The 18,706-nt window shown below is 39.8% G+C and overlaps 1 long non-coding RNA gene across 2 annotated transcripts in view; it reads right to left on the bottom strand.

The window, feature by feature from the left end:
- Positions 1–18,706, bottom strand: part of LOC118172928 — a 58,220-nt gene that overhangs the window by 26,016 nt on the left and 13,498 nt on the right. Inside the window, exons 2-3 of one of the 2 annotated variants that reach the window (XR_004753904.1) lie at positions 12,426–12,536; positions 9,195–9,934 (exon numbers count right to left, since the gene is read on the bottom strand). This is a non-coding gene — a long non-coding RNA (uncharacterized LOC118172928). Of the gene's footprint in view, positions 1–9,194; positions 9,935–12,425; positions 12,537–18,706 lie in introns of those variants that run through there. The other variant, XR_004753905.1, reaches the window with a different exon arrangement.

Below are 18,706 nucleotides of genomic sequence, written 5' to 3'. Positions count from 1 at the left end.
AAACACTTCCTTAATTATCTCCTCTGGTGCTAAGTAACAATAGAAGAAAAACAACAGCAAAATTGCCTGTAAAACAAACTTCCCTCACAGGGCTCAGTACTTCAGTGAGGATCATTAGTCCTAATCAATCAGAGCGTTTAATCGTATGCTTAAGTTTAGGCTTACAGATAAGCATATGCATAGTCAGATAAGGCTAGGTATTGTGCTGAACCACTGCTGAAATGCTCAGCATCCAGCAGGATTAAGCCTGCACTGCTGAAATCTAAATTTTCTTCTTGTCGTATTTGCAGACTGGGTGTAGGATTCAAATTAGAGAGAGGATTAAGAAAAAAAAAAAAAGTCCTCATGATAGCGGGGCCAGGCTAAGCAAACATTTCATGTACACACCAGAGGAAAGATGAAAGGAAAGCAGCTGCCCTTCCATGGTCAGAAATTCTTATCTGCTGACTGAACCTTTGTTGGTTTGAGAAAGCACAAGTGGTCTGCATTGGCGGAAGGTTCAAAGCAATTTTTAATAGATAATGCAATCAAAAGTCTGTCTATCTGTTGAAATATTTAGAAGAACAAGATATCACTTTGACCTCCCTACACCTGCGACCTTTGTCAAAGACTTTAAGAAGTGCTTTACACTTGTTTATGTTCTTTATCTTTAATGGGCTTCTGCATTTTTCAAAGATTAACATTTTGTGAAGTCCTCTGAGCAATATATATATATATATATATATTCTGTAATTTTTAGCCAGTACTTCTATATTGTCTTCAAGGAAGGTGTATTCTACCAAAACAAAAATCAACGTGAAAGCCCCAAGTCAGCTGGGGTTCTTTAAGGGGAGCATGCATTTCTGGTCTTTGTGTAGCTGGTGCACACCAAAACCAAAACACGAACTAGCCCAATAACTTACTAGGGATAAGGCAAAATGCTCAACACCATTAGATGCCAAGCTGAAAATGAAAAATAATGTTTCTGTTCTATCTCTAATAAATTATCTCAATATTTACATCTTCAAAAGAATATTATGGAAGGAAGGAGGAAGTCCATAAAAGAATTTGCCTGAGCAAGTTTTAACATTTTGGCAACAGCGGACATTTTCGGAGACTAAATCATGTAGAACAGAATCTTGCAAGGTCACAGAACAACAATAAAATGAAATGGGATGAGTATCTATAACATAGACTTCTACTAGGAAAACCTGTGTGTAGGAGTATAGTCAACTGTCATATCTCTAGTCTTGTAATTGTAACAGTGGAAAATAATATTGGAAGGAATCAAGGAAAAGGAAATTCAGTTCCTGGGTTTACCCCTTCATTTCCCTGCTCATAAACAGGAACAGTGCTGTATACCTTTCTTGAGAAGCATCTCAAGTGGAAAAGAGAGTGGTTACTCTCCTAGTCTAGATCTATGACCACATTTCAGTCATTAACTGCTAATGTTACTATTGTCCCACTTTTTATCCTTTCATCCATACTCCAAACACATTGATTATACTGTATGCTACTTCCTACCTGAAAAGTCACTCTTCGGTTCACTGTTTCTAATTAATCACTATACAGGTGTATTTGCTGGCACTGATCCATTCAATACACTCAACGTACCTAACCCAAGTTTTCTAAGCTATTTGCAGCAAACGTAACTAATCTTTTTCCATAGCTCATAATCTTTCTGAAGGAACTGATGCCATGCTGGTTACCCTTCTGTCTTTTCTAATGCCCTTGTAGGCTCAAAACTTATAGCTCCTCAATGCTTTCCACTCTTGAAGCCAAAACTTGCTCAGTTATAAGCAAGTACAGCTCCCCCTGAATCCATTTATGCCAAGACATTCAGCCCCTATGCCAATAAAATTTCCATTTGTATTAAAAGTCTCTGCTGCATTGGAAGACACAAGTTGTAATTACTTAGAGTTTTTGTGGGTATTTCTCCTCTGATGAATCCTCAAGTCAGATTCACCCAGGCACTGATACAGTCAGGATCAAGCAGCCTGTGCATCTACAACTGGTGGCTATGGACTAGCTTAACTGAGGACTTCAAAAGCTTATTCAAAGCTGGAGAATAGCTTAGGCTATTCTCAGGCTACTGCTGTAGTCACATCAGTGCAGCAAACAAGCCATGGAGACTCCCGGCATCAACGGCATTTCTCTCCAGGGAACAAGGGGCTGTGTTCCCTTTCAGCTGGCCCTTACACGATGGCTATGTTTCTGTCAAAAGTGAAGCAGAATAGGGCTTTACCTATTTACCCCCTTACATCTGAGGAAGGAAAAGCAGGAAGAGGATAAAAAATCCTCACCAGGAATATTTTATTATTTCATTGACGTTAATAGCCTGATTGGTGCTAGGCAAGGTTCACTTGTTTATAAGCTGGGATGGGGGTTATAAACAGAAATCTAACAGCATTGTTCATGCATCTCTCACTCTTGTCCTAGTGTACATCAGCCTGAGCCAAGACAGAGGCAGTCTCAAGGCAGGTCCTTTTAAATTAGACCTCTTTTCTCAAAGACAGATTAGGTAGCAACAGAATATACAGATCTATCTCAATGCTTCGCCAAACCTCCTATCCATCTATTTCACTTCAAGGACTTATTTTTGCAGAAGGATTAATGTCAGTAAGGCAGCCCCAGATAGAACTTTAAGTCCAGCAAGTTTTAGTCCAATCCAAGAAGCTTTCTGCTTTCCCCTGCAGCCCGCTGAGGGAGTACTTTTAATCCCCACGTTTACATATTTGGAAGCCCGAGCTGGACCCTGCAGCAGCAAATGGGCCAGAGCAGTGACACTGCTGGTGGTGATGCTGTGAAGCACAAAAAGATGTAACCACCGGAAAAATGGTAGAGAAGAAAAAGGATGATGGAATTTGTAGTTCAGCAGCAATACAGGAAAAAGAGTGACAGATTTATAGATTTAACGAAAAAAAAATCACTGATACATTAACAAAAATACAACAAAGAAGACAGGTATGTAGGATTTTTTTTTCCTTTAGGTTTAACAGAACACAAAGACTAACATGATTCTTTTGTTATACTAGATAATATTTTTGAGAAACAGCATTACAAAAGGTTAAACATAGAACAGATGTAAGTTATAAAATACAAGCTGATCAAAGCTCAGATTTTGAGACAGATATGTTAGCAAATGATGATAAATCAGTCCCACTAGAACTGTAAGAAGCAGACAAATGTAACTGCAAGAGTGAAAGTCAAGAGTTGAAAACAGGGAAAGGAAGAAAAAGAGTGGAAACAAATGTTGAAGTTAATTCTAGACAACTTGTATAGAACATCAACTGCCTATATTCCACAAAAAGGGAATATTATCTACGGACATACCCAATTTGCCTTCAGCATAGGACTCAAACGCTTTAAAATCTTAACATTTGCTTAATATATACAAATTTCTACCCATTTCCTCTTTAGTAGTTGCTCTTCTCAAAAGATTTCCAATTTCAACAAGATCTTTGCTATCATAAAGCTGTAAAAGGGCTAGGACATTTTATTTCCAGGTACTAACTGGAAAGCTGAAACCACTTTTAGTCACCCTGCCGATTTAAAAAACAAAACAAAACAAAACAAAAACTTCTTATCACATCTAAGTTAGCAAAAAATGTATAGAAATTCAGACATTTGAATGAAAGTCAAGGGTTCAATTTCTTCCCCTTTCGTAGGCAAATAAATAAAACGCAGTGAGAAGCACACTATTTACCGAGATGTAAGTGAAACAGAAAACATTTGAAAGACCAAGAAAAAGGAGGTAATTGTTAGGACTGTCAGCAGGGGAGCACTGTGATAATTTGATCTGAACTCTGCTAACAAATCACTGCACCATTCTTTTTACTTTAGTATCTGTTTATGCTTCTACAAATTGAAACCCCACTGGCAATGCGCTGAAGAACAGAGCTCAGCACAATAACACATCAGCCTGGCGATTAGTTCAAGGTGGGGAAGGATTAGCTGACCATCCCAAACCTACAGTCCTCCTCAATATTTTGTCTTTCCCTGCTGAGGTAAAAGGGTGCAGACATATGTAAGTAATAAAGTAACAGGCTTCCATCTACTTGAGGTTGAGTGGAAGGAATGCAGAACAAAACTATAAAAAAAATAATAGACAAAGGGGCAGTGAAAACTTGGGGGAACTCAATACCACATCTGCTAAACTATGCTGGGATGTAGCACCAGGATGCCCATAAGTTTTTAAAGATATAACTATGCCTTTTTGTGATCTTGCAGCACACTGTTCTGGCCTAAGCATGCCAACATTTAGAACTGACATGAGATCAAAAGGCTGATAAATGAGAGGAAAGGGGATGTTTGACCCACGATACCATATTCTACAAGAATTCGAGGCTTTTTAAAGCAATAAGAAAAGCAATACATTACTGCATCTTGAATATATTGTGACATTCATTTCTAAGAAGCAAAACTAATATCTAGATCCATTATATACTTTCATGCATATATATGCACAGACATACATATGAGTACATATGTTTATGCTTATTTTTGTGAACATATTTTACATCATAAAAGGCTGCTGGAATTTTCATTTCTAATGAAAGTTATATTAAAATCATTTGGAAATGAACTTAATTTGAGGTGCAGATATTTATGGTTCCAATTTATTACCAGCGAAATATATAACAACAGCAAGGAACAAAAACACAGGGAAATTGAGCACAGAGTTGGAAGTTGAATAAAGCAAAGTAAGTTCTTTTTCCCACTTTAACATCTACCACTACTGAATTCAAGGGCAATTTCATGATCTAAACGAAGCCAGAGTGATTTGGGCCATTTATTTCACTAGGGCCAGGATTCCACCAGTATCACCAGTCCGGCCATACCATCAAGTCATCAGAAAAGGACTGTGAATCTTTTGCAGCAGACAGGCTGTGGGCGGCAATGACGAGCAGTAAACATCCAAACTCAGCAGTTTTAAGATTTATATTTAACAAAGATTGTACTGACAGCAAATGCTACATGTGCGAAGTGTATGCAAGTTTGGAAATTTCCTATATTCTGGGGTATTTCTCTTCCGTGTCACATCAGGGGTTCATATGCCCTGTTGTTAAGGGAACAGACACAACCAAACTCCCCAGCATCGTGTTCTGCTATTATCTACATGAATACTGGATGAGGAATCACCCTGCTCCAAATGGTGTGCACAGAAGCAAGCAGTACCATCGTCAGTATCGGTCACACTGAGTGACAGCCCCTGTGAAGATTTCCCAAAATATACAAGAAATCACACCTGGTCTGTTGTTAGTCCTCGTATCTCTCTTTCTCATGACACTGAGGAGTCTGTGAAGGTAGCACAGTGTGGAAATGGCTTTCCTTCCACCCAGCCCCGCCGATGACTTTGAGGTGCTGTGTACTCTCCAGAGGAGGAACTTGGTATCAGCAGTTCCTGTGCTAATCTCTCGTAAGAGCTTTAGGTGCTCAGCACTTTTGGAAATCAAGTTAATAACTACTAATGACATAGAAGGATGACAACTGACTCTTCACAGTACTCCTTATTCAAGCATTTTTCAAAAAAAAAAAATCAAGTGGAAATTCAGATGGGTTATGTGAGAGGATTGCTGAAAAGGATCCAACATCTTCAAAAAATGGAGAAATTCAATTAAATTACATTGGGATGCAAAAGCCATGAGATGTTCTGGTTCTCCAGAGGATTCAAAAACATTCTCACAAATAAGAGAGCTGTATAAATGCACCAGGGCATGAGGAACAGCTTATACATTGGTAAAACCACACTTGAGAAGGCTGAGAACCTGCTCTCCTCTTAAGTCCACATGTAAGGAGAAGCAACCGGCATCCCTCGTTTGGGGTATTTCAACACTCACTGATTGCATTGCCTAGTGTGGGGATGTTGGCACTTTTTAAAATTAGCTAGTTCTGATAAGAGTTATCGCAGCACTGAGCTCACCTCGGGTTGACCACCTCCGTATTTCCCCCACTGCCAGGCCACTGCAGCTGTTCTCCTGCTAACGCCAGGGCTGTCTCATTTGGGACTAGGGCGAATGCGCCTGGGTAATTACAAGGCTGCACCCATCAGCATGTAAATCACTGTGTAAGAAGAAGTGGATAATCAGTACGTGACACTCCTGGTCCTCAGCACAGACGGGGACATCGAGCTACAGAACACTGTTTTCTGTCTCAAGCTGTTCTCGTCCTTCCCAGCTCGGTCCCACGTGCCAGGCAAGATGGATGTTGTAACGCAGGCAGGGAGCTGGTGACATCTGGGAGTGGGGAAGGCAAGCAGGCATGTCAAAAGATATGCTCAGAATCAATTTTTAGAAGTGGGTAAAAATAACATTGTTCAACTCTCTACAAAAAAGGCCAGGCAGGAGGGAAGCCTCTTTGTAGACAGATCTGGGTAAATTTGCATCTTGTTGTCAGATGCACGGAACAATTAGTTGAGGAAGTGCAGAGAACGCCTACAGGTTGTAGATGATGTTATTTCCACATCTGCAGAACAAAGATCAAAGCGCTCAATAAAAAAACATCAGAAGACGTGAGAAATTACTTTGCAAGAATTCGACGTTTTCTATCAAGCCATCCCCCCAGACCATCAAGAAACGTTAGCAGTCACCTGCCTATATCAAAGGAGCAGGTCCGAGTACCGAAGCCATTCAGCTGCAATTACAAACACATCGACTGTCAAAGGAAATCCAGCTACAGTACAAACGGCACCCGCCTACTAAAGCTTTGTATTTTAATCTCAGCAAATTAGAAAAGAAAATCACTGCCAGAAATGTTAATATTCAGAAACTGGAGAATTCATGAGTGAATTCTGGGCAAACAGGTTATTTACTCTAATAGTACCAGGAAACTGTCTGTCAAGTAAGTCGATGACAAAATCAGAGATGCTGTTTCCTTCTTAGGGATGTTTCTTTTTGTTTGTTTTTAAGGGGACAGAGCAGACTTTTTTCTTCTTCCTCATACGTGGTGTCAGTTCTGTTTTGCTGCCAGCTTTTAATTCCTTGGTTTTCACAAAGTATTTTTCATTAAGAGGTTTAATTTCACTGAGGTTTCCATGTAAAAACAAAGTATCTTTTATTGATTACTAGATTCTCGATGGTAAAAATGTGTAACCGAAAACGATGAGATGCAGAATGTAGAGGGACAGAACTGATGTGGCAGGTTTCCTGCCTGCAGGGACAAAACAAAGCAACCAAACTTTGCGACACCCATTGTCCCCACCGGCCAGGGCACGCCAATGCGACGGACAGACTGCTTACCCTGGCTGCCTTCGGGGACAGATGGCTTCGTTCTGGACACAGAGGAACATCCATAAAATTAACACTCACTACATGTTTCTTGGTAAACAAATGTTCTTTGATTGATGAAGAAAAACTGCAAAAAGCTCCTACAAAATGTTCTTTCCCAGTGCGAAAAACCCCTCTGCGTTTTGAACTGGAGCTAGCTCCTGCTTCCAGCCCACCACTCCAAGGCAGCCAAGTAATTTAATAAATGTGTTTTAATGCAATCTTAAGTGACTTGGTTACATTAAAATCCAGTTATTGCACAACAGAATTGTTGTATTCCAAGGGAATACAGTACAGATCTTAACTGATGTGAAAACACACAGATTTTGTTTAATATCCTCTTAATCCTGCCAATTTTACTAATAAGATTACTGTCTAAAAGGCAGCTAAATAAACTGTGCTGTTGACACTTAAAACAACAACAACAAAAAGAAGAAGAAAAAGCAATCTCTCTTGAAACATTCTCTTCCTTTATTATGGCCCCAGTCCAGCAACGGGACTACTTATGTGCTTAAAGTTAATCGAGTGCTTAAGTGCTTTGCTGGACAGTAGCCTGCAATAACATAAATCTAAGTGGACAAATTATTATATACAATGAACTAGCAACAAAATGAAAATAATTAAACAACTAAAGCTGTTTGTGGGGATACTTGAGCTCCACATCACGATGCAAGGCAAGTGTTTATTTTGTATATCTCAGTTTTGCCATTATATTTCAGAAGACCACATACCTTTCACTGTTTTTGCCTTTCCACTTCTGAACTTCCAGCCAGAAAGTTATGAAGTGAAGCAAACCCTCCTGCCAGCTCTGTATTCTGATAGGTATCGAAATCTAAATGGGTAGATCCTGAACACTACTGAGCTAAAGGATCGGTCTTTGGGAGAATGATTTGCAATGGTACGTTTTCACTAGAGAGTGAGTATCATTGGAAGGGTAGAAGGAAATTATAAAAGGAAGTGAAATGGGAAATTAAAATATCAAAGTAAGAGGGAAATGGGATTTAATGGAGCATTTTTTACATTTCATCTTTTGGGTATTATCTGAACATATTTGGACTTCCTTTCTCCCCTATCAGCTAGGCCTCTTCTTGAGCCTTAATTTTCATTTAGTTTTTATCTCTGTCACACAGTCTGCCTTTATAGAGTCTCCTTGCTCCTGCTCTAAGAACATTCAGACTAATTTCCTTTTCCCTTAGCCATTTATCTTTCCTACACCCATTCAAGTCTATGGATGCATGCATCCTGAAGGAGGAAAAAAAAAGAAAAAAAAAAGCTAAGACTGCATATGTCGTAAATGTGCCCAGGAATCAAAAATAGCTTGGGGATTAAAATCCATCAACACTGTACCGTCTAAAGCAAAGCACCCAGGCTGTCTAGACAAGCAAACAAACAACAACAACAACAACAAAAAGAGCTAAATTTTGCAAGAGCATTTCTCCCAAGTTCTTTGTCCTCCTATAAAAATACTGCCTCTTTCACACAAAGCTGCAGCTTCGAGAGAAGAACCCTTCCCCAGAACTTCAGGTAGCTGTTAGCAGGGAGGGTTGCCGTACAAAGAAGCTTCAGACTATCCAACGCTGGGCAGTCTGAAAGGTTTGTCAGAGGCCACATCGTTGCATACAGCAAATGCAACGTTGTGCAGTCATGCAAGCACGGTCATGACTTAAAGATGTTTCTGCTCCTCTTGGTAAGAAGAAAGTGTATGTAGCATTAGCTATTTGCTCAGAAGCTAAAGCTACCAGGCACACGATGCAATTTCTGCTATTAGCATCACCTGTGTAGGACAGTACAGACAGAGATAGGATCTGAGGTGATGGGAGCCCCATGCACCCTTCCAGCCATCAATAGCCCCGGCACGCTTTGGGTGCTCTCCCTCGTCCTGCCGTGAGGGCTAGGCCAGCTGGCAGCAGAGGCAGCTCTACCATCCTCACCAGCTTTCGGCCATCAGCAAGTCTCCTTGACATGGGGAATGCTCCCAGCCAGACCTCTGACGGGTTTGTAAAATAAGCGTGGTGGACTGGAAAATCTGGTCATGTGTATTGATTTCTGTATCATGTTACAAATGCACTGGCTGTGCATTGTTCTGGGGCCTTGGCTTTTCTCCAAGTTAGAACTGTCAGGATTAGCCACGGAGTATTTTCATTCAACTTTCTAAACATGTAACATTGTGAAATCGTGATTTTTTTTTGTGTGCAAGAAATGGATTTTCAAGGAGATCTGTGAAAAATGATGGTACCTTCCATGTTTAATGCAACTAAAATTTTCAAGGCCTTGAGAACCATGTGGTTTGAATGAACAAAAATTTCTCTTCTTTCCCTCACAACTCCACACTGCCATCATAAATCAGATCAAGTAGCCTTGCCTTAAAACTGAGGAATTAAAGCATAAAAATTAAACACCGAGATAAATTCCCTGTAACTGTCTGCACCCCAAACAAAACTCCCTCATGGTATACATAGTCACATTTCTTCAAGCCAGAAAAAAAATACACCTAAGTACATTTAAAGGAATATATAATGAGGAGGATCGATAACAGAGCTGTGAAGTGGGCCACAAGGTCACTGTTTTCATGAGTGTTTCAATAGGGATCTAGTTTCACACAACAAAGAATATGAACTTGTGCGAGCTATTGCACACCATTAACAGCTAGACATCATCTCCAGAACATCACAGCTTCTTAGCTTCTTCCACTGGAAAGTAAAGAAATTGAAGTGTCTGTTGATCCTGCATGACATTAGCAAGATACCAGGATTTTTTATTTTTTAAATAAAATGCAGATTTTCTTCTTTAGACTTCATGGTTTCAAAACTCTTCAAAAGCAGGATGGCTTTTAACGTCTTGTCATTATCAGGAAGTTGATGTTGGGTAAGAATGGTAATAAGAGAGACCAAATTTAAAGGAAGGTGTTACATTCTTTATGAAAGCAAACTATACTGCGTAAAAAGAAAACCATTTCAAGCAGAGAACCCATTATTAGGTCCAAGAAAAGCAACAGATAGGGAGCTTAGGGTACATGAAGGACTGCTCGTCTGATGTCCACGCTGTTGTTATCAACTTTAAAAATATATAAAAAAATGAGGGGACAAAAATAACTACAACCTGTGGAGAGGAGAAGAGGCTAAAGGGGACAAGGAGTCAGCCTGTCCATGCTGAACACAGCTAAGGACAGACAGCACATATGCAAAAGCGTGAGTTGGTAGAAGATGACTTGGGGAAAATTAAGATGGCTGAAAAGAGAATTTCTGATCAGTCTGTGATTGATTCCCCTGCAAACCCTGCCTTTCCGTAGGGTACTATTTAATTCTACATCATCCTCTGCAGCAAAGCTGTTTTAAGGAATTTGCTTTCTTCTCTCAACTTGCCTGCTCGCCTGCACACATGCACTGCAGCGCAGCCCTGCCGTCCAGGCTGTGCTCCTGTAACAGTGCGAGCATGCGTGACACCACTGATGTTATCCGGAGCAAAGGTGAACAAAAAGCCCTTCCACCCCTCCACAACCAGTACTCAGGGAGAAAGCAACAGGTGAGGTGGAGAGAAACCAAAATGTCTGATTGCATCGTTCCCAAATGGGAAAATTCTTCCCATAGGGTTGATTTGTTAGCAAGTACTTGAGATGAGCAGCCACAATTCGTTTGTGTCTGGCAGCATTAACTAATTACTAGCTGCAGACAGGAAGCGCAGATGCACTGCGTGCCATACCGGCAGTACAAGGCGTGTTCAGCAAGCAACTGCAGGAGAGAAAGCACAGATCCATAGAGAATGTACACTGACAAACTTTCAGTGCTTTTAATTGTTCACTTTTTAATTGGTATTATCCTAACAAGAAGAAAAGGGCTTTCCTCAGGAGGCTGCAGAATTAGATTTGCCTGAAAGCTTATTCTTTAAATAAAAATGGCTGTTCATAGAAAGTCTATTAGTTTCTTCCTTCATCCCACTGAAATATGTTCTATCCCTTGGGAAATAAATTTTAATTTACTGTAATTTTTCTTGAGGTTTTTCACTTAGTATGTCAATGTACACTTCTTCTTCCTCTTTTTTTTTTTTTTTTTTTTTACTTTGTGTAAACACCAAGCTTTTTATAAATAGAATTAAACATGAACAAATGAAAAACAAATGAGTTAAAATACTAAAAATAGCTGAAACTTTTATGGGGCATTCTTTCTAACACTTTTAATTTTAATTCAGTGTTCATGTCACCATTTTCTAAACAGCAACAAGGAAAAGAAAACCTCCTAATAAGTAACATAAATTAAACAGGCCCTGTTAATACTGCCTACTGACCCCAGAAAAGGTGATGTGAGAACGGAGACCACATTTCTTATACAGCCATGCTTATGTACTCATTCATCTGGGCAAAAATCAGTGGTTTCAGGCGGACCAAAGCTCCAGCGGGGTTGTACCCAGCACAGCTAGCACTTGGTATGCATTAGGTTTCACTTCTAGAGCTGTAGTACTGACTGACTGAATGAGTGAGTGAGTGAATGAAGATGGCCTTGGTATTTAGAAGTGCTGAGCATGCAAAAAGTGGCAACGCAAAGAAAGCAGGCAGCAAAGCATGAATATGTGAATGCAAATTTTCTTTCCCGTGATCAATATGGCAGCCAACCAACACAAAGCTACACGCTGCCAGAAGGCTATTGCAATGAGGGCGACAATAATCCAGACAGAAGTGATAGAGATAGGGCTCAGGATGAGTCACACATAACCAGGGGTCACTAAATGCATAGCACCACTTTTCTTTTTGTATTTAACATCCATAAATCAGAAGAATCATAGTTCACTGCCTAAACTGAATGGGACTGGGCTCCATGCTAAAGGGCAAACCTAGCCTGTACTAACAATTCAAGAGAAAATGCAAAGGTAAACTGGGAAGAGATTACAAAACTCTGCAGAAAGGACTGCTTTCTCAAGACAGCCGTGTCTGAGCTTCGAGCAAAGTAGTGTTCGAGGTGGAGCCAAGTGCTGTAGGAGCAGGGAGCCCAAGACAAACAGCCACTGCATGCCAGGATGGGCAGAGCTCTATGTGCGTGCAGCACAGAGCCAGCAGCACCTGCATGGTGCCCTATGCTGGGAGAGCGATCTGTAGAGGAGTAGGGCATCCATATGTCTAAATGCTTCTCTTGTGATACAGTTCCCTCAGACATTTCTTGCAAGCTCATCCTGAGCCAGTTCTGTACTCACCTTACAGATCCCATACCAGTCCTCATCCTCAGCAGCTGAACTCTGCACTTCTCAAGGGGCAACATGTCATGTTTTACTGAATTCCAAGCAGAGCAGATCTACTGCATTTCCCTTGTACACAAAAATAAATTAGAAAAATCAGCTACCTTATGCAAAAAAACAAACAAACCCAAACCAGTTAAGTTAGCATTATCTACCACTGAGGCTAGCCTAGTTTGCTTTGACTTCAAAAACTTCAATTGCACTTTTTTCAGTTTAACTTGCTTACTACTGAGACCTCACTCAAAAACCTGCAGTTTCTCAAATTCCTTCTACTCCTCTCCAGTATTCTTAGATGCTGACACAATATTTCTTATTCTGTAATTATACTAGTCCTCTCTCCACATGATAGAGCTAGTAAGAAAGCTGTGTGCCCAGCTCTGTGATACAATGTATTAATTCATTCTGTGTTTTGGCATGGGGCTCCTCTGGCACACTTAATTTGATTATATTCAGCCTTCGATGCTGTCATTTCTACTTCTGTAACTGCCTTCACATTAACCAACCTTCCTTCATCTCATTTCTAACATGCTCATTCCTGAAAACAAGACAAAATAGTCATCTGGTAAGGTAGCATCATTAGGAACTTGACATGCTCCTAATACAGTCTGGAAAATACTCACACAATCTGCACCTTTAACAGCATGGTGATGCATATTTTTCTTTACAAATATATCTAGATACAAATATATATTTGGTAATATTAACATTGATCTCCCTCTGAGAAGTAGCTACAAACTACAGAGCAACAATATGCTAGCAAAAAAAAAAAAAAAAAAAAAAGTAATCTCTATTACTAAGTTACATTCAGTTCCCTCCTACCCTCTGCCTGTACGAGGTAGAAAACAGTAGTTAAAAACATGTCTAGCAGCTAGCATCAGCTGCATTAGCGCATGTCATGTAGTGCCTGCTGTGTTTTATTAGACAAATATAAAATTAACAACAGAGCTATAATGATTTCCTAAACTGGTTCCAACACAAATTTCCAATTTGAGGTCAGATGTATTGCCTAATAAAGTTTTACAACAGCAGTCAAATAGTGGTACTTAGCTCCCCAGAAATACAACTCCTAATTCACCAGAATTAGTTTTAAGACTGTTGTTCATCACATAAAACAAAAATAAATATTATTATAGCTTTACCCAAAATGCTCAGATGGTAATATCCAGAGAAGATGGTGTTGGGTTACTTTCACTTCAGACAACACAAATAAAGACACTTGATATATTTACATTTGTAGCAAACATGCACTATAACACCACCATTATTTGATCTGATGCTTGTAAACTGTCAGTTGGAAACTGTTTGGCAAGTACATACTTGGATTACATCGCTTCCAGAGCATAAAACCTAAGATAATAGGCTACTAGATTTTTGCACTGGTAAACCTTTTGTCTTTGTGATGGAGAAAATCGAGGCAAATGAACACGTTTCTAGCATATCAATAAATTAAAACTGAAGAGATCTAGCTGTAGGTTTGAGAAAACAGAGATCACAGCAGGATCTGTTCCACAATAACAAAAGAGTTCATCTTCAACAACTGTTGCTTGACACATTCAGGAATCTGGTGCTAGGCATTACTTTAGGTCTTTGTCAGAAACCAGTGATGAAGTCAGACAGTCAGAAATTGTACGAAGAACAATAGAAATGTGAGTAGAATTTCCATGGACCTGTATTTAATTTATGAAAAAGATATTTCAAACATTTAATCATGTCTGCAAACCATTATTTTGAACATGTCTATTTAAAATAGTAAATTTTATATAAAGACTAGTAAGCAGCCCAGACTGGAAAATCAAAATCCTCTCCCTAAGGATAAGCCTAATCTAACTAAAAGCTTTGTACAATAAAATAAGGAAGGCTCATAATTTTTTTTTCAACATGTTCTTAAATTAAGTGAGCTAAGACCAGGACTTTGTTAAGGACTTCCTTCATCCACCCCAGAAGACCGCAGGATGCACAGATCCACTGCAGTTAGTAGCTGCACCTTCTGCAGGGCTCTTTTTACAGACCACTCCCCAAAAGCGCTCTGCTGCAACAGGACAGCACATGCTGCCGAACCAGCACCACTGACTGGTGGGGAAACTGAACGGGGCTAAACATTTCTGACATGAGGCTACTTCTTTATTGCCATAAACAGCTCGTCCTTCCCTCCATAACCACAGTGATCCTCTCAGGGAGGAGAGGAGGGTGCTGCCTGGTGGTTAACAGCAGAGTGTCCCAATAACAATAGGATGCACAAACTCTTCTGGCATGTGCTTGCTCAGAGAGTATTTTGGGAAAGCCCTTCTCCTTGTTTCAGTGCTAACACTAACCTGTGGGTATTGCTGAGCATTACAGTTGCCAGCAGCCAGCGTGATGGTGGGTCTGCTTGCAACACCACTGACTGCACTGCTTTGCCTTGTGATGTGGTCAAAGCATGAGGAATTTTTGGTTAAATACAAACTGCAGCTCTGGCTGAAATAAAAAAGATTCCATTACACTAAAAAGATTTAATAAGGAACATTTAAAGTCATCGCTGGGTCATCTCATACATGTTCTGTTTGGAGAGGCCAAACTCACATCGCACAGCAGGGTATCCCAGAGCGAACATTTTCACGGGCTTTATGCTCTCTAGATTTTAAGTGGGAATCTGAAATAGAGTACAAAATTTTCCAAATCGTATCAAATGACCACAATTACGTCCGTACACACACATGACAGAAACACACATGACAGAAACATAAACCAGGGTGCAAGCCTCAGAAAGGGCCTCAGCATCACATAACAGATGCTCTGTGGATCTTCAGAGTTTGTAAAGATCTGATCACAAACAATTAACAAAGCACAATCAGACATTTCAATTACTTTCAAAATGCTGAAGATGTTCAGCAGCAAAGAATCATGTGCCTGGTTTCAAGCAGCAGAGTATCTTTAACAATCCCATATGCCTTATATCACTAACTGTGGCTTTGTGCTGTTTTTCTAACTACTGACTCCTATAAAACCAGAACATGAGATAAGGTTATACTGCTGGAGATTAGCTTTCCCTTCTCTCCTCCTTCCCCCTGTGCTCCTTCTTCCCAGTTACAGACTCTTTGGGGTTTCATTATTTAGCTTTCCCCTCAGGCATGGGGATAACACCATTAGAGCCATTTTACCGGCAGCAGGATTCTATAAATGAGGCTCTTATTTAAACAGCCTCACACAGAGCTGATGTCAAAGTTCTCAGCTATTTACAGGTGACATCACATGAGACGCCTTCTGAAGCATAGCCAAAACAAGTACCATGCACAGATTAAGTTTTCTTGTCCAACATACATCAGAAAACAGTCATTCCATCCTCACTTCACCTCACCAAGCTGTTTCTTCAAGGAAATATATGACAGAGCTGCACGGCAACTTTTATTTTTGGCCCTGGAACAGGCTAGACCTTGGTTCTCCCTGAACAAGAACTGAGCAGACATTTGTGGGGACAACCATTATCTTGCTCATCAGATTTTCCAATCCCTACTGAAAGCCTGCAGCAAACAAAGAAAAAAAAAAAAGGATGGGGTGGGGGGGATGAGGGCTGATAGCAGCTTTAGACAGACATGGCTAAATAATCACTATTTAATCAAGATCTGACAGTGCCACCAATAGTAATAAACCAGGACGTGAATAAATTAGTTTTGTCTTTATATTTCTTAGAATTCATCTGAAACTTACCAAAGGAATAAGGCCCCAGATCTTTGGGGTTCAACTATATGTAATATCCAAGTAAGTACTACATATATATATATATATATACATACAGTATTTGGGGTGGGGAATGAGGACGAAATCATATTGTCCAAGGTCAAGCAATTTCTTAGCAGCTCAGCTTTCCAAACTTACAGTAATAACACATTCCTATAGGTAGTCCCATTATTTCAGTGGAGCTGCTCACATGAAGGACACGACTGCAGTGAAGCCATTTGCAGGATAGGGCCCTGAGTTTTGAAACCTAACGCGTGATTTATAGAATACACACATGCTTTGAAACATCTTTCAATTCCTCTGTTAGATATTAATCCTACATAGTAAATTTTGCCATTTATTAGCATACATTTGGAGTTTATTTTCTCAATGTTTAATCATGCATAGCAGTCATTAGCATATATGAACACTCCTTTTCTAGAGCAGTTTGTGTAGAATTCTCATTTGGGTTAATTACTATGTAAGATAGCTAAATTCTAATTAAAATTCAATGGCACATGTAATGATAAAAATTTATCAATACAGGGTCCTTTTCAGCAGTTACTTTTATTAAATTACTTCATTGTTTATTTCTTGAAATTGGGATTTTAAATTAGGCTGGTTTTTTACTGCCATAATAATGGTTTCACTAGGCTTTAACTGCAATTTTTTACTCCATATTTTAAGGGAATAAATGCCTTCCAAGTTTTGTATTTACTCATTTTTGGTTTGATACGGATTTAAAGATCTATATTAATCTCCATCTCCCAGCACAAGGTGCAGGAGTTTGGTACCATTCAGGCTAATGGCTAACATCCATTAACTTCAGGGGAGCTAGGAGCCATGAAGCCATATAGCATAGATCAAATCTCTCCATCGATTAAAGCAAGTCTTAAATGAGAACTCTACTATTTTCCTTATACTACTAGCCAGTACTATAGCTGTAAAGACCAAGTGTAATTAGGAGCAGTTAGTGCTAACCATCGCTGGCACAGAGCTGAAGGCAGCAGCCTCTGCTGTTCCTCGAGCTAGCTCCAGTGCTGCGCTTTTAGAAGCCACCACCGTGGATGTTCACATGTATTTGCATAAATATCTAGCAGCTGAGGAAAACATTTGCTCCCGCAAACATTCTTCCATTTTTAGACAAATTATCTACATTAGGCAAATCTTACAGCTTAAAAAAAATATGGAAAACATTTTATTTCATCTGGGTGGGGTGAAATGTGCATAAAGAATGTTTGCCAGGTTCTGGTCTGAGCTCATGCTTTGCTCGCTGCATGCAGGACGAACTGCTGGAAACCAAACGTGCCCTAAACAAAAACAAAGCCGAGCAGCAAAAACTCTTTTCTGCTGTACTAAATGCAGAAGGCTGTTATTCTCAAACATAAAAATGACTAATCACCCTTTAATCAAGTTATGGTTAATAAACTCATCCAATTTTTGCTTAATCATGTTAATATTCAGACATGTTAAACAGTAAATCCCTTCAGGCATGCAATCCTGTTTGCCAAGTTTCAGCCTACAACAAGGTGTAAATCTCTGAAAGCAGCCCTTTGGAAATGCTGACAAACCTTTGGCTGTTGTAGTATAAACTGGAGTCTCTGTTAAACAAAGTGAAAGCAGAGCTAAGTTTCTCTACTAATTTCTGTCCTGCCTAAGATTCACACCAGGTAATTCCCCCATCCGAGATTTACCCCGTGCAGAACCTCCGTTGCTACACAAGCCAGAGAATATAATTGAAACAGGCAGGAAAAACAAAAACGAACCATAATGAATTATTATTAGAGCATAATATTTATAACAAAATATAGTTGATACTTCCACTAATAGTTTAATTGTAGTAGATCGGATTATCGGAGACAACTGTAATCAGATTCATGCAGTTTGTTTTTAAAGGTGCTTTATGACTTCTGAGCAGAATAAATGATAAATAATGCATTTCCTCCGAGTTGGTGGGAAAAGTCAGGCTATAATTAGCATACAGAATTACATATTCCGACACTTGCTGTTCACCGATGCCATTTCTGTCACGTCATGCAGCATAAATAAAAAGCTGGCAATGTGAATACCCCCTAATAACTTTTTTCTTCCCAAAAGCCCAAATAGAGCTTTTCGTCAAGTAACTCCTTACAGGAAAAGCCCCTGGATTCGAAGCTCCCACCAGCTTTATTCTAAACGAAAAGCCCACTTTGTGCCGCACGTGAGGTGAAAACTGCAGACCGCTGCCGGATCCTAAAGAGAGGCGCAAAGAAAACTCCGACAGCATGGCAAGGAAGGCCCCTTTAAAGGCAGAACCCAGGGAGATGCTGAGCAGGGGCTCCAACAGAGGACCTTTGTACTTCGATGCAAATGAATCCCTGAAAAACAGACTGCAGACAATGACCAGGGAGAAGTCACGGAGAGCCAATCCATCTGCAGCTATTTTGTTAACTCAATGTTTCTTACATTCTTTCTGTTACACAAAACACTTGATGTTGACAGCTGTGAATTTTAAACAACTATTCTGTGTATGTTTTTCTAATTTTGTGTATTCAGAGAGTTTCCCT

This window comes from Oxyura jamaicensis, chromosome 11 (assembly GCF_011077185.1).
Source record: "Oxyura jamaicensis isolate SHBP4307 breed ruddy duck chromosome 11, BPBGC_Ojam_1.0, whole genome shotgun sequence".
Taxonomy (NCBI): domain Eukaryota; kingdom Metazoa; phylum Chordata; class Aves; order Anseriformes; family Anatidae; genus Oxyura; species Oxyura jamaicensis.
Note: the sequence above shows the minus strand (reverse complement) of the source record. Positions and strands in the feature narration are given on the sequence as shown.